General features: G+C 35.6%; 1 protein-coding gene across 2 annotated transcripts in view; it reads right to left on the reverse strand.

The window, feature by feature from the left end:
- The window catches only part of NetA (Netrin-A), a 225,804-nt gene that overhangs the window by 28,850 nt on the left and 179,791 nt on the right, over nucleotides 1–17,163 (reverse strand). The gene's annotated exons all lie outside the window — the stretch shown is intronic.

The following is a 17,163-nucleotide window of genomic DNA, read 5'->3' on the forward strand; positions in this document are numbered from 1 at the left end:
CCACAGATTTTTTTTTTATAATATAGGAGTAGCAGACGAGCATGCAGTCCACCTGATGGACACTGTCGCCCATGGACATCTGTAATCAACCCCAGATAGGATTAGAAATTCCTACCTGTGGTCGGCCACAGATGCGCCGCTACCCCTGAGGACTAAGCTGGAACGCCTCAGAAAAGTCTGTCTCCCTTACCACACCCTTCAAAATGGAACACAGCAGCGCCTAACACTGCTGTTATTATGTAGGTTACTTAGTACTCTTGGAGACTAAATTCTCACACGTAGTCCATCCTCATCAGACACTTGAAACCAGAACAACAGCGGCTAACACTATTGTTATAAAGGAGAAATAAGTTAGGCAGCGCCTCGTGAGTTGTTTCTACCACCATCAAAATGTTATCAATGAAACTGCAGTTCACATTTCAGTAAAATTTTTCTCACTTTCCTTCCCAATCATAAGTTTTTACCATCAAGGCAATAGCTCCAATAGGCACTGGTCGCGTCTCAGAGTGCAAATAGGCCATAGTTAGTCGCCAGCCAAGTGCAGATTCGTAAACTTCATACGGCTTTGCGAACTATTTTAAAGAACAGGCGTATGTTTCCTCGTGATGATTTCCTTCACCGTTATAGCACGTGACAATTAGTTTCTAATACGCACGTAACTATGTAAAACAAAGGTAAGTCTGAGATTTAAACCTCACACTCTCCAATCCCAAAGTAGCGTTTCAACCACTACACTAGAACTTTAGATATCTTGCCCCTAGTAAATTCAAAAGACTAGTTACTGAGATTAAAAAATCCTGTACAACATAAAACCTATTTTCATCAACCTTTCGATTGTTACTGTTAACCATCATTGAATTAATAGTTTTATATTTTTAAACATAAAAATAGACTCTTTTTAATAAATAAAGTAGCTTATTTTTGTAAAAACCACTAATAAGAACCAGTAAATCGTGGAAAACAGTGTTAGCAGCAAAGTTAAATAACATGTTCGATGTAATCATAATTCTGTAATTTTGTATTTTGTTACTGTTTGTTTTCTCTAATAAATAAAAAAAAAATACTATCACTGCCTAATAAAGTCAACGGTAAGACAATGTGATTCGGGCCCCCTGGTCTAAGATCCGAAGCTAAATCGAACTGGACCGAGCTGATAATAGAATGAAACTCATTTTATAATGAAATTAGTACATTGGGTAATACATTAAAATGGGTTTGCTAAAAAAATCCTGGACAGGATAATTTTAATTATTTTTTGAAAAATTTAAATTTAATTGAAAATTAAATTTTGCAACATCAAGATAATAAGAAAATTCTATTCTGAGTGAATGTTAAAAACATACAGAATGTGCAAGCTTTGGGTTGCCTATTATTTACGTGGACGAACTACTGGGTTGTCAGGTATAAACAGGTATTTCGCTGGCAACTACTTTCACTCATGATGATAATAGATAAAATTTTATATCAGTAGAAGCGCTGTTTTATTGTGAACACGTTGATATAGGGTTGTCTGCAAAATGAAAATTAATTTTTCAAAAAATAATTAAAATTATCCTGTCCAGGATTTTTTTAGCAAACCCATTTTTAATGTATTACCCAATGTACTAATTTCGTTATAAAATGAGTTTCATTCTATTATCAGCTCGGTCCAGTTCGATTTAGCTTCGGATCTTCTACTACCCGATGTAGAGACCGCGAGTCAACCACTAAGCTATCACGCTTAGTTAAGAGTCTAAACTAGTCTAAACTTTAGACTATTTATCGTCTATTTGCCACAAATTCCCGTGTTGCTATCCGCGTTTCAATTCCCACCAGAGGAATGGAATCCATAATAAGCCTCATTACCGGCTATGGAGCGCGGACCGTAATGATAGCTCTGATAATGATTATCTCGTTATCATTAATGATGTTTGTGTAAATATTTTCAACGAGGTTTATGGATGATTGATTAATGTTCTTTACGTGTATTTTAATATATTAAAGCGCGTACTTTTCAAGTATGCAATTTTTCTTTCCTTGTAGTTTAATTCTCCTAATTCCTACAAATATATTGCTTTCAATGTCATTTTTCGTCTTCTAATTTTAGGGTTCCGTACTCGTAAAAACAGAACCCTATTACTAAGTTTTCACTGGTGGTTTGTACGTTAATCCGTGTGTCGGTTTGTACATCTATCACAGGGCTTTATCTCTTAAACCGTAATAGATAGATATTTGATCATTTATGTGTGTATTACTATAGCCACTATAACAACAAATACTAAAAATAAAAATAAGTCAGTTTCTTCGGTTTATCTATAGAACCATAAAGGAAAAAAGGCACTTTAATTATTCACGATGTATACTTCTATACCTGCTATAAAAATTGGTAGTACGGAACTCTCAGTTTAAGAGCTGGACACGTACTTAGCCAATTATTATCCAATGCCGTAACAATTTATAACATAAATTTAAGTTGGTTAGCAGCCATTTTAATACCATCGATGGTAGTTCGTTCAAAATTCATAAGGTCTTATTATCGACGCTGGGCGAGATAATGATAGTTATCATACCATGAGGGTACCACTAACCAGGTCATTATCATACGGAATAATGACCGGTAATGATTTTCGGGAGAAAAACGTGAGGTGCATGCAAATTGGTTCTACAAAAATTTATAAATGTCTGGGATTTTTGAAATGATTGCTACTTTACAAGTTTTCAGTTCATTTGGGTTTGGGAGATAATACGAAAATTATATATTTTTTGTTAGTAAATAAATGTCTACACTTATCTTGCTCTTCTCTACAGGCAATATCTAGATTTGACGATGTATCTATCAATTTTAATCGATTTGGACGAACCTATAAAATGTAGAGTTTATAGAGTGAGGATAAAAGTTAACTCGCAAACAAAAATTCTTTCCGAATTGAACTTATGTAGAGTTCCTTTGTAGAACTGGAGCTCTACATTCAGAATTGTCATTTTTTAAGTTATTTGCGTATAATGATTAACTATCATTTGCTTTAACTTTGGAGAAAAACACCGCAAGGAAACATGATTGCCACTGGAGAGCTTTTCTTCGCTTCCGCGCACGAATGCTGAAAGGCTATCGTTTGTTTTGAAAATGACCACTATCTTCTACTTATATTTCCATATTCTACATATGTACGTTTTTTAAAACAAAAAAAAGAACAGTATTTTCGTGTTCGCGCGCGGTGGCAGAAGAGCGCTCCGTGAGTTTTCACTTAAACTTCACAAAAGTCTCCAAGACGTGGTGTCTATATTTTTTTGCAATATAGAAATAGCAGACGAGCATGCAGTCCACCTGATGGTAAGTGGCTACTGCCGCTCATGGACATCTGTAATCAACCCCTATTTATCCACAATTGGTCAGCTTACTGAACTATAGCCTGAAAGAAGACCCAAACTCATCAATCCAACTGAACTATTGACGATGATGTAAATAATAAAAACAAACATTTCCACTGTAATTGCCAAAATGGTATTTAATTGAAAGTTCGGGAATGGCTACTCAACTGCAGGTAGTATGTACGACTGTTAAATTGCACGCTTTGATCGGCCGCCGGCGGGAATTTAATATGCAACCTTCCGCACATCAAAGGGAAACTCCAAAACAGAAATTAAATAAAGTGCCCGGTGTGTGTCATGAGCGACAAGAGGGTTATATTTAGTTTTCTGATAAAAGTTACGCTTTGTTGACTAATTTGGAAATAACTTTGGTATAAACTGTCTTATTGAAACAATTTTGACAGACTTCAAAAAAGGAGGTTCTATATTCGACCGCTATGTGTGTGTGTATGTAAACTTGTATGTCCGCGAATTTTTCAAAAACTACTTATTCAATTTGAATGGAGTTTTGGTTATTTCAAAGCTTACCTTACAAGGAAGGATTTAACATAAATAGGTACATTAGTGATTTTCTGACAATTTTCCTGACAAACTTGATTTCATATAGTTTTGAAAAACTCGAGTGCTTCTAGACCAATTAATATTTTATTTTTTTAATTGAACTATATAATTTTGGAATCATGTTGAACCTTTCGTGGGTCGACTGCGATCTATTTTTGCCTAATAATAACAATGTTCAGCGCTGATGTATTCTAGTTTGAAGGGAGTGGTAAGTGATCTCACTTACTACACATTCCGAGGCGTTCCATCTTAGTCATTAAGTAGCATCTATATAAGACGTCAGGCAGGACTGTATATATATCTGGAGCTGTTTATATGTAGATTTTGTAGATGTACGGCAGTTATTGGATCAGGCAGTTTGCTTTAAACATTTATCACAATGCTTTAGACATATTAAGTGTATATTGAAAGGACACAAATAACTTTTTTATAAGTTTTCCTTGCTCTTTTTAATGTTTTCGAATTATAGTTTCATTAATATGATAAAAATTAAATCCTACAATAAAAATAATGATACAAATAATATTACAAATTATAAAAATGGCGTCTTCATATTTTAACACATAACTCGCTAGCCGCCTATAACACACACCGAACCGTGTAAAAACAAATATAATTTCATTCACATCTGATATTACGTTTTTTGTGGGCGCACATAATTAGGAGTATATTTTGGAAGGTAATAAAATATATTTTGGTTTATCGTGGAAATAGAAAACATGGCTTTGGATGTTTGTAAACACACAGATCATTATCTTGCTTTGAATTGCGCTACTAGAGATAATGATGATAATAATTGTATAGATTTGAAACTTGATTGAAACTGGTTGGCGATTGACATTCTTTTCAATTAAAATTCAATTATACTCCAATTATATTCCATTTATACTCAATCACGGAAGGTAATGTTTTTCGAGCGCATATTTGTACGACCCATTCCAGTCCCATTTTATGACCCATTTATTTGTATGACCCAGGCGTGCCAAAGCCTTACAGTCCAAACGGCTTGTGTCGTGCAGTCCACATGATGATTAAATGGACACCGGTCACAAATAGATCTCTGTAATTAACTCCAAATAGAACAAATTCTACCAGAAACCGATCAAAACTACCACTTATTTCTACCACATTTCTATTTCTTACCACACCCTTCAAAATAGAACACAGCAGCGTTTGTCACTAGTGTTATTAGGAAGAAATAGGTGTGGCGGTGGTGCCGCCGGAGTCGAACCACAGCGGATCAACCTTCAAACATGTGTTACATGTAATGCTTTATTACCGTTCTAATGACACTTTATTTACATTACCACAAAATATATTAACACAATATTAATTACATTTATTTTATTTAATACAAAATAAAACATTACCAACATTTGCACGAAAAAACATTCGCTCAACGTTTTTAACATAGGAAGCGATAAAGCAGTCGAAATGATAAAATTTACTCAAAAGAAATTAATGGCTTCGTTCCATTTTACAAAAACATTCTCATAAATGTGTTACATTAAATCTTAATATCTTTTAATCTGTGTCTTTCAATTTGTTTTTACATTTTCGACGTAAAATTTAATTTCCTTTTTAACAAGAGTAATTGCTGGCTGCGTTTTATTTACGATGTGTTTGAAGCTTATGTTTTTCATGTATTTCAACGAATGTTCAGATAAATCTTAGATTTTTATATTATGTGCGTATTAGACGTGATAGCTTAGTGGTGGAAACCTGACCTCCCAATCGGGAGATTCGAGGTTTAAAAACTTAAATTTAAATTACCTACTAATAAAAAAATTAAATTACCTACACATATACGCTATGGACATTAATAAGTTTAATTTGAAGTGCTTAGGACTTAAATTCTTCTCTGATAAAACTGAAATCATCTAAATAGATAAAACATGAACATCAATATTCGAAGTGGGTAGCGTTCCGGTCCAGTGCCCCGGAAGGGAGTCACGGCGCTTCGTTAGTCTGTGTAAACTGTACACAATCCCGGTATTGTATCGGGAATACTGGGATTTGATTTACTGTTATTGTGACTTTAGGGTCCTTTTAAAATATCTAAAATGGAGCGTCTCAGGTAAATATAATATAATAATATCTCTCTTACTACAAAAGACTTACTCTTACTACTTACTTCAAAGCAGGACACATCGCTTAATACTGTTGTTATAAGGCAGAAGTAGATGTGGCGGTGGTGTATTTACAGTTGAACAACGAAGACATCTAGCCATTATTAAGAGGGCTTCCAATGATAAAGATCTCTCCGTTTTTAAGAATACTTATTTTGCACAGTTATTTTGCATCAAGCATTCGTTCTTTATTTATGTTTACCCGAGCCATGGTGGGGTATAACACGCTGGAACTACGATGTGACGTTGCCTTATTATACTTTACGGAGGTACAACTTATTAGGGGCAAGCTGCATAACCCAACAGTACTTGAGATGATCATGCTGAACGTCCCAGACGGCTACCTCTGGTGGAGACGACGGAAGCTGTTCGCAACACCAAAGTGTAGGCTCTCGTTCGGGAAGGATTCTCCCCTACTTAAAGCAGTGACACTGCTCAACGGTTTACTGACTTGGAATCCAGCAGTAGATGTTTTTTTTTACACCAGTTGCCGTATTTTGCAAGACGGCAGGGGAATTTCTAGAGAAGGTTGACAAACGAATTAGATAAATTCTGTTATGTTTGCCTAAGCAATATATATAAAGTTAAAGTTATTTAGTGCCTTTAAGGGATGAATGAATACCTCCGTAAGTACCTACTCAACTACATTGCGTTTGGATTTCACTAGTTTCGGTTGAACGTTCAAGTTTACAAAATTTACATTCAGCCCATAGACAATCTGTATGCATCGGTTAAACCGACATGCATACAATTTTGGTTGTACGACAATATTCATAATACAACTATAGTTGTACAACAATATCTATAGTACAACTATGGTTGTGCGATAATATCATAGCTTTACGACTTAGCCGACCAAAGCCATGTTGGTCACCCGACTGTAACACATAGGCTCCCAGCCACTGTTTGCTCTGTGTCGAATCCGCCACAGCCTGTGTACACACGTTTGTGTGACTACGCCACTTGTTCACTCAAAAGTCTCGTTATTTGACTGGAAAACTTTCCGGCTAATCAGAATTTGATACATGTCGGTGTACTTTATAGTTTGGTAATTTAAGTCATCTTCCTGGCTCATTAATGTAATAAGGATTTTTATATAATTGAAGTAGAGCGGAGAATAAGCGTGTCTGTCTAAAGGTTATCGGCCACCCTTACATATTTGTAACCCTTTTGCAACTCCTGTGGATTATAGATCGCTTCATCTGTAAGTTAGTCGGCACCTACGCCCTTCTGACGAAAGAACAGTTCCAATATTTGTTCCAAATCGGTTTTATGAAGAATGAATAATATAAGTAGTTTAGAAGGTGGTAGAGCCCTTTGTGGTTCGACTCCGGCGGCACCAACGTCACACCTATTTCTGCATAATAACAGCAGTATTAAGCGCTGCTGTGTTCTGGTTTGAAGGCTGTGGTAGACATACTTTTCTGAGACGTTCTACCTTAGTTCTCATGGGTAGCGGCGCATCCGTGGCCGACCTCAGGTTGAAATTCCGTCTGGGATTGATTACGCATGTCCATGGGTGGCAGTAGCCACTTAGCATCAGGTGAACTGCATGCTCGTCTGCTATTTGTACGTAATAAAAAGAAAGTTCCATTAGATGATTACTCAAAATTGGATTTATTTTCATCCGATAGTAGCTTTAGGATGAATTGGAAACTAACTTGATGGATAAACACAGTAGCCGACTGCCCTGCTGCACTCGTTTGAATTGAATTGAATTTTCAATGCAAAACAGATACAATAGCATCCCATGTACGACTTTCTCATTTTATATTTTATATTTGACTTTCTGAGAACTGTATTTTTTATTTAAATTAGAAGGAAAATGTTTTGAATTGAAGGAATTCGTTTTCGTTTTTGCAAGAATCAGATTCGATTAAGCCGCTTTTAAGACGGTTCAATTCTAACAGAATGATGAAAAAATCAGAAGGAGATATTTGAGTTTTAGTATTATGTGAGGATCATGTGGTTAAGAAAAGTAATTATTAAAACAATCTGATAAGAGAAGAAATGTGTAATAAAGATAATAGATGATCATATGAAATAAACACCACAGTTAAAGTTACACTCCCAATTTTCCCCACATCTAAATAACTAACCAGCCAGATCGTAAAAGAGTGTAAGTTTCATATTTTATATTTCACGTAATCTAAATAATGAAATTTATTAATTTAAAAATATGTTATGATAATATGACGGTCGTCTCTTGAATTTACATGTAATTTATTCATATTACCATTAAACTAAATGTCGGTTTTTGTTAAAGTTATAATTATTTGGGTTTTACCATTCGGAATCCAACGATGCACATCAATCATTTTTTACCTGGAAATAAAAAATAAATAAATTAGTTTTACATATAATAATTATGTTACAGAGATTAACACAGTAGAGAAAGTAACATGTTTAAAGGCAGATTTATTTTTTGCATAGTTTTAGTTTAACATTGTAGAGAATCTTAAAATCTATCTTCAGCAGTTTTGCTATTGTGCCATATATCATACATAAGAGTAGGCAAATTTATGATATTTGTGTACTAGCAGTCGTATTAAAGAATGCTAGAGAACCTAAGAGCTTACTCGAGTAGTTTAAGTATTTGTATACAATGTAACAACTCGTAACTGATAAGGATTCTAGAGAATTTCAAAATCTGTCTTCATCTGTTTTGCTGTTGAGCCTCATCTGATCAAACAAGTAACTCCTGCGTTCGAGCAGTGTCTGCAAATCTACGATATTTGTGCACTAGCAGTCGTATTAAAGAATGCTAGAGAACCTAAGAGCTTACAGAGTAATAACTCGCTGATAAGGATTGTAGAGAATCTCAAAATCTCACATTATCAGTTTTGCCATCGTGCTGACTTGCAAGCCGCGTGCGAGCAGGTGTCGGTACTATCGCGTGCTGAGCTTATCGTGATGATAGCGAAGTGCCTTGTAATTGTTATAGCGGCTTTAGGCGCTTTAAAACACTTTAGGAATCTGGTAAAAAACTTATTTACTGATTAAGTAATGTTTGTCTACTAAAGTTCGAAATTTTGCAATTTTTGTCATTATAAGTTAATCTTCGTAAAAACTGATGTTTATTACCAGACTGATCAATCCTTTAGTTTATAAATCCGTGGGTCCACGCATCGTTTTATTTATGTCAAGATTTATTATATGTGTTTAATCATAATATTTCATTGAAATTGTCACAATTTCTTGTTCTATCATTTGTGGCGGATATCTGGACAACTAGAGGACACAGGTACAGGTACAAGATTATACCTCTGAGGACTAAGCAATAATTCTACATGTGACTTTAGAATAGAGACTACTATCCTCTTCACATTAGAACACAGAGCTATATCGTTGTTACACCAAGCCACATATAAATGTGACATCTGCCTTAGCAGTCGGATTATGGAAGCTTCTCCCATTCTACATCTTTTAACTTCTCTTTTATATTTAATTAAGTATATTTAAATCCTTCCTTACTAAGGTAAAGTATATAGATAATCTAACTGAGCTATTGAATGTAAAGAATCTATTCAACCTCTAAACATTATGACCGTACGTACGCTTTCGTTAGTGTCACGACGTAACAAGCCCTAACTGTAAATGTTTAATTATGGGATAAATAACTTGGACGCTTGTTTGGGCGACAGTACACGCGAGCGCTGAATGTACAGTCCGGTGGAAAATGCGGTAATTTGAAATAAATACTTATACGTGCAAAATACAGTGGACATTTTATTCGTATGGTTGAAATTAAAAGGAAACATAATATACATGGAACATTTTATTTAATTATTTTTTTTATATTGGAAGCTTAGCAAAATTATGTACTTATACATTTTTACAAAAATACGGTAGTGTAATAGGTACAACTCTAGATAAGAAAATCTCGTAACACGTAAAATATATTTGAAACATAAACTAGGTCGGATAAATAATGTAGTAGAATCCTTTATGGTTCTACTGCCAGAGTGTCACCTCCACAGGTACTTCTACCAAATAATGCCAGTTCTAAGTGCTGCCATATATATAATTGGAGGGTGGTATAAGAAAGATACACTTATACAAACGTTTCAACGTTTATAGAAGTCATATTGGTTGGTTGACCTTAGCAGTTATGAGCAATGGCGTCCGCACCATCGGACGGACTTAATGTTTTTTATTACTATAATTTCGTAAAACAATTAAGGGTTTTGTATCAAAGCAATATTCCATCGAGTAAGTAATTTTTTTTATAATATAAGAAGTAGCAGACGAGCATACAGTTCGCCCAAGGACATCTATAATGAACCCCAGGCAGGATTAGATATTCCTACCTGAGGTCGGCCACAGATGCGCCGCTACCCTTGAGGACCAAGCTGGAACGCCTCGGAAAAGTAAGTCTCCCTTACCACACGCTTCAAACCGTAACACAGCAGCGCTTAACACTGCTGTTGTGAGGTAGAAATACGTTTCACATACACGACATTTTCAGGACAATATATATATCTGTCACATAAAACCGTTAACAAATTTCAACACGACAGTACATGCGCGGACGCAGGTGAGCGTTTACGAGCTCGTAAAGTCCGCGTTTAAAATAGAATTAGGCTGGATGCTGCAGGTCCAACGCAACAGATAGCTAATTTATTTTTCTCATTACACGTACGACGTGCTGTAAACGTTTAGAAGTAAACTGCTCGCTGATTTAACATGTCTAGTTTTGTTTTGAAGCGCTGTATGCGAACTGCAAAGGGCTCTTTAAAATGCTAATTGCGTGAAGTGATTGACTGCGTAGGGTTTAAAATGCTTAAAGTTATTGGGTAGTACCATAGATTAGTAAAGATACTTCGCCGCCTTGAAATTGAATGAAGCCACAAACGGCTGATTTGTAAGTTCTTCTTTTGAATTCTTGACAAATAAAAACATTTTTAGAGAAAATTTACTAATAAATATCTAATATTGAGTAATTTACATAATAAATAAATAATTATTTCAAATATTTTAGGGAAATTTTAGCACGGAGACGTGGCAAAACTTTTTTACGCAAATATTTCAATTAGCAATACTGGTTACATTTTCTTGTAAGGAGTGAGTAATCTTTACTAATCTATGGGTAGTACTTTGAAATTCGGTCTCTTGCTGCGAAAATGTAGAGTGCGAATCCTAGACCTCTATTTTATCGAATCTACGTGTCTCTTAAAGATTAATAAGCTTGAACTGTGAGGAAGTCTACAAAATCGCAATTGGCCAGTGTATTGAACTGTGCCATTAAGTTCTTGGTAGAGAGAGTATTACTTAGGTTAAGCCTCTTTGAATGTTTTACATCGTTCATAATGCCTCCGACAAGGTTTAAGACCTTCCATCCAATTATAACAGCTTTAATTCACGTATTCACGTATCATTTGAGGCACGGAAACGCTCCAAGATTTAACCACTAACGGTCACCCATCCTACTGCGAACCGCGCTCGAAGTTGCTTAACTTTGTAAATCAGTTAAGATCTACACAAGCCGCAGGCCTATGCTTTCTTTATTTCCCAGAGATGTTATTGAAAGCACATTTCCGATATCTTAGAAATAAATACCGTCAAGTGAAAACAAAAATAGCTATTAGTAAAAGCGGCCCAATCCATAACCTATCTATTCAATTCTAGACACGTACACCACATGGCGACAATAAATAGAGGGGATTTATTAATTGTGTCACTAGTTCTTGCCGACAACTCTGTCTAATCAGTTTCAGTGGTAGCAACAAATTTTAATTCGTTTCCTAAAAATATTAAGGTTTAATGGATTGAAGTAGTACATGAACTTGCAGTCCACCTGAATCTGATCTGATCTGAATCTGATGGTAAGTGATCAATTGGAAATTACAAGATGAAAGTCTTTATCTGGTACACCGATTTAATTTAAATGATTTTAAATATTAAACTAAGAATGTGACAAAAAGGAGTGGCCAACAACTTATAGATCAACAAAATGTCCGATAACTTAATTTATTTGAAGGTGGAACCCTTTGTGGTTCGACTCCGACGGCACCACCACCACATCTATTTCTGTCTCATAACAGCAGCGTTAAGCTCTGCTGTGTTCTGTGAAAGGTGTGGTAAGGAAGACATACTTTTTCCCAGGCATTCCAGCTTTGTCCTCAGCTGCTTAGCAGCTTAGCTCAGGGGGAGCGGCGCATCTTTGTCCGACTTCGGGTAGGAATATCTAATCCTATCTGGGGTTAATTACAGATATCCATGAGCGGCAGTAGCCACTTACCATCAGGTGGACTGCGTGTTCGTTTGCTACTCCTATATTATAAAAAAATATGTTATAAAAAAGTATTTCCTTTATCATTATCAAAGGTAAAATTACACAAAAGTAAATTTAAATAGTCAACCTCAATTAGTATGTTAAATATCCCCAATACACAGACAAAGTCACAGTTCTATAATAGTGTGCATTTATCACGTATGACCATGTTGGCTTATTTGGCCGGCGGGTCGTTTCGCACGGGGCTGGTTTTCTAATGGGACCCATAAATTATACCCAGTGGGGCCGGCTGGCCTCACCTCCGTGAAGAAAGAATTTATTGCCAGTTATCTATCAGAAGCTTAGTTCATTCAGCTTGAAAATTACTTGTCGTATGATTTCTACTTTTTAGGATTCCGTAACCAAAGGGTAAAAACGGAACACTATTACTTAACCTTTGCTTTCTGTCACAAGGCTTCTATCTCCTGAACCGTAATAGATAGACACTTGAATTTTTTTAAGAGTTTGAAGAAGCAGTCTATGATTGAAGTTTATGGTGGTAGAACCCGTTTTAGTTCGACTCCGCCACGCCGCCACACCTATTTCAGCATAACAACAGGGTTAAGCGCTGCTGTGTTCTGGTTTGAAGGGTGTGGTAAGAGATACATACATACTTAACCGAGACGTTTCAATTTACTCCTCTGGGGTAGCAACATGTTTGTGGTCGGTTTTAGGTAAATGTCTAGTCTTATCTGTCAGTCCACCTGATAGTAAGCGATCACAACCACCTATACACTTTAGCAAGCAACAAGGATTCTATCTAAAGCCATTTCAAACGACTAAGATGGTAAGATATGTAAGGCAACTGGCATCCACATACTTTCAACCAAATGCAAGAACTATTTCACGCTAGAAATAAATATGTCAGAGGTTGTCTGGTCTAACCATACATCTACCACCTTTCAGATATAGTAGTGTAATGATAATTTCAATGAAACCTATTCATTGGTAAGCCACAAACCACACGGGTGTAATAGTGGCAGCTTTATTTGTGGTAAGCTCATCGTCATAACGCGGTGGCGAACGGTTGTTGTACGCTATTTATATTTTTTTATGGAATGGAAACAGGGAATTCTGTTGTAGGAATGAGTGTTATAAATAATATTTAATATTATACAGGGTGAATTTTTAAAACGGGCCTTCAGGGCCAAATCCGAAACTATAAGGATTAGCGAAAAATGCTGAAAGGAGTTACGAGGCCGATTTTGATAAAAACTAAAACTGCGTTATTACTTTTTTAAAATAACTTTTTCCCTAGCCGGGAATCGAACGAGTTCATTTTGAAAAAAAAATGCACCCTCTATATTATTCCACTATATGATAGTGTTGCTTATTAGGATCAAAATCTGAAAAGTAATGATAAATGACAAACTAAAGAAAAAGCCTCAATTTTAAGAAAATACGTATTTTTTCATATTAATTTGGCAGTTAAGTTCCCGCCATTCATCAATTTAAATATTTCGTGTATTAACATTTTTTTGGTTCAATGTTTTTAATCATTCGAAATGGACGTTTTGTTTCCCAATAATTTATATTTTTATGTCCGACTTAGCTATGGGCGGAGTTTCGTTTAATACAGATGTAAAGTTGACAATTTGCGAGAATTACTTTTTAGAGTAAAATCCGAGTGATTACTAAAAAAAAGAGATATAGAAAATCTTATTTAACGTTGAAACGAAGTTGTAAACAACAAACAATAAGAATTTACTATTTAATCAGTTATCTATTTTCATTAAAAAATAAATCCTAAAAACAGCGGTAACTTATTTGCCAAACTTTTACTTTCTCATACTAAGCCGTATGTCATAGTCATAACATCGAATAATTAGTTGATTAAACAACAAATTCTTCAATGGTATTACTTATGTATGTTTCTAAAGAATTACACATAAATCATTTGTTATGTATAATCCTTAAGGATTAGTATGCCAATGTATGGAAAAATACGTATTTTCTTCAAAATTTTCCTTTTCCTTTAATTTGTCACATAACATTACTTCCCAGAATTTAATCCTTATAAGCGACACTAATAGATAGTGGAATAATATAGAGGTGTCATTTTTTTCAAAATGAACTCGTTCGATTCCCGGCTAAGGAAAAAAATATTTTAAAAAACTAATGATGCAGTTTTAGTTTTTATCAAAATCGGCCTCGTAACTCCTTTCAACATTTTTCGCTAATCCTTATAGTTTCGGATTTGGCCCTGAAGGCCCGTTTTAAAAATTCACCCTGTATAATTAACAAAAATAATAATTAAAAATATAAAATTTCTATCTGTGATTTGAAAATAAATCATCTCAATTCTTATGAATAAACAATAGCTTGCAGTCCACCTGCGGTCACTGTCGCGCATGAACTTTTGTGACTTACTTACAATAACTTAGACTAGGTTCTACCTGAAGCGGATCACAGATGCATTGCCACTAAGGACAAAGATGGTTATCTCATCTGTAAGTTAGCCAGCATCCATTGATAGCAATGTTTCACGATAGAAATGGGCGTGGCGTCAGTACCTGCCCCGTCGTACCATACTGGGGCCCTACCACCATCTTTTTAAAACCATTATAGTTCAGGAATGTTTTATTATCTCCTTAAAACAGTAAAATATTCCGTCATAAACAGTTGAACTAACTTAAACCCTTATTATTTTTTCGCTTAGCCATTGTATAAAAGCAACTGAAATTGTCATATTTTGCTTAAAAACTTAAATTTCCTGCAAAAAAGTAAAAGTATGAATAAAATAATATTGTTTTAAGAGATAGTAGTAACCCCCCTGGTCCTACTACCTTTCAAATGATAATTTCTAAAGTACAAGTTACGATATCGTTTTTACACGCTTTTTTATTTAAGTTCATATCTGCTTATCTGATGTAATTTTAATAATTTCAAACAAAATACAAACTTTTTAAAAGAAGCAACCCCTTTGACTAATCTGTGTAAACCGGACTTTTTCAAAAAGCTACAAGTATCTAAAACTTATAAGTAGTCAGGAAACCTTGAACACTAACAGAAGGTAAGTAGCTGGCACCGAGGTCACAATTGTGCAATAAACCCATCCGATAGAGACATCGATACCGGACACTGTAACGAGGGTCAGCTCGGAGAAAGTGTCAGAATTATTGCTCGCACCCACTGACAGATTTATCGGATAAGGACGTTTCCACATGGGGAGTTTGGACTGCTACCAAGTATTTAAAAGTTGCAGCCTACTGACGTGTACTTCTCATGAGATTACGTAAATAGACAATTTATCGGGTAAGGACGTTTACATATGCGGAGGTTGACCGCTAGTCCAACACAAATTGCAGTCTACTGATGTGCATTTTTCCTGAGATTACATAAGTAGAAAGAACAAACAAGGAAATTAGGACAATAGTGACTTCCCGTAACTCATCAACAAATGGCGCCACAAGTGTCCTGAATCACGCTATCGAAATTTTTCAAACAACTTGCATATATTAGAGCGAGAGCAAGGGTTAGAGAGAGATAATGACGTGTCTATTCATACCGTTATCAAGATTGACTTTTCCAAAATCGGTGAAAACGGCGCCTTTCAAACGCTAGTAAAAACCCAGTGTGTTTACACCCTAAACATTAGTTAGAGCGAGAGCAAGGGTTAGACAGCGATAGCGAGTTATTAAGCTGGACTTTTTCAACACCAGTAAAACAACGCGTTTCAAACGCTAGTAAAGTCCCAGTGCGTAGTTACCCTTAAGCATTAGTTAGAGCGAGAGCAAGGGTTAAAGAGAGATAATGACGTGTCCATTCATACCGTTATCAAGATTGACTTTTTCAAAAACAGTAAAAAACGACGCGTCTCAGCCGCCAAAGAATCCTAGTATGTAAATACCCTTAAGCATTAGTTAGCGAGAGCAAAAATTAGACAGCGATAACGAGTTATTAGGTTAGACTTTTTCAACACAAGTATAACAACGCGTTTCAAACGCTAGTAGAATCCCAGTGTGTAGTTACCCTTAAGCATTAGTTAGAACGAGAGCAAGGGTTAGAGAGAGATAATGACGTGTCCATTCATACCGTTATCAAGATTGATTGTCACGCGCCACACGCTGTTATGAGATTAACGTTTCAAAACAAAGGCCGGTTATTTAATAGTGTTGGTGTTACGAGCGTTTTATTGATTAGTGTAGAGTGCTCTTTAGTGTTGCGTGTGTAGAGCGCTTTATATATGTATTTAAAACTACAAAACTGACTATACTGAAATAACTTTGCTTAGGTTACTTTTAAAATAAGGTAATTAATGTTTTACTCGCATGCGGAGAGGAATGTTTTTCAAGAACGACTGCATTTCTCATTTTACGGCAAGTTTTACAGGCCAAACGGCTTGACTGATTCGAAGTTTTAAGATTATGAGGTGTCGTTGGATTCGTCTAAATCGTGGGAGAGGCCTAAGCTTTTAAACAGTAGAATTATTCCTAGTAACAAATTATTTCTATCTTTTAGTAGATTCTATTCCTTTAAGCGTCTTTAAAATAGTGTTCTACTGATGCTGATATATGTTAATTTTTTCTTCAATAAAATAGGTACTTTATTGGCAAAACTGTCAGTGAACTTTAGGCTAATTTGGCTTATAGAAAAACAATAAGTACATTTTACTTCTTTTCTTTACCAAATCTTTCAGATCAGAGCAAAAAATCCATTCCAGGGTTTTCCTTAACGCACCAAAAAGCACAATCAAAACATGTACGATAAGGTGGTAGAACTCTTTGAGGTTCGAGTCCGGCGGCACCACCGCAACACCTTTTTTTTTTTTTTTTTTTTCGTGGGGAAACCCTTCATGGGTTCCTCTCAGCCGCGGGGGCAGCGGAGAGGATATGCCGGACTCCTACCGGC

This window comes from Epargyreus clarus, unplaced genomic scaffold (genome assembly GCF_041222505.1).
Source record: "Epargyreus clarus isolate Ecla_fem2 unplaced genomic scaffold, WU_Ecla_fem_2.2 ptg000034l, whole genome shotgun sequence".
Lineage (NCBI taxonomy): Eukaryota > Metazoa > Arthropoda > Insecta > Lepidoptera > Hesperiidae > Epargyreus > Epargyreus clarus.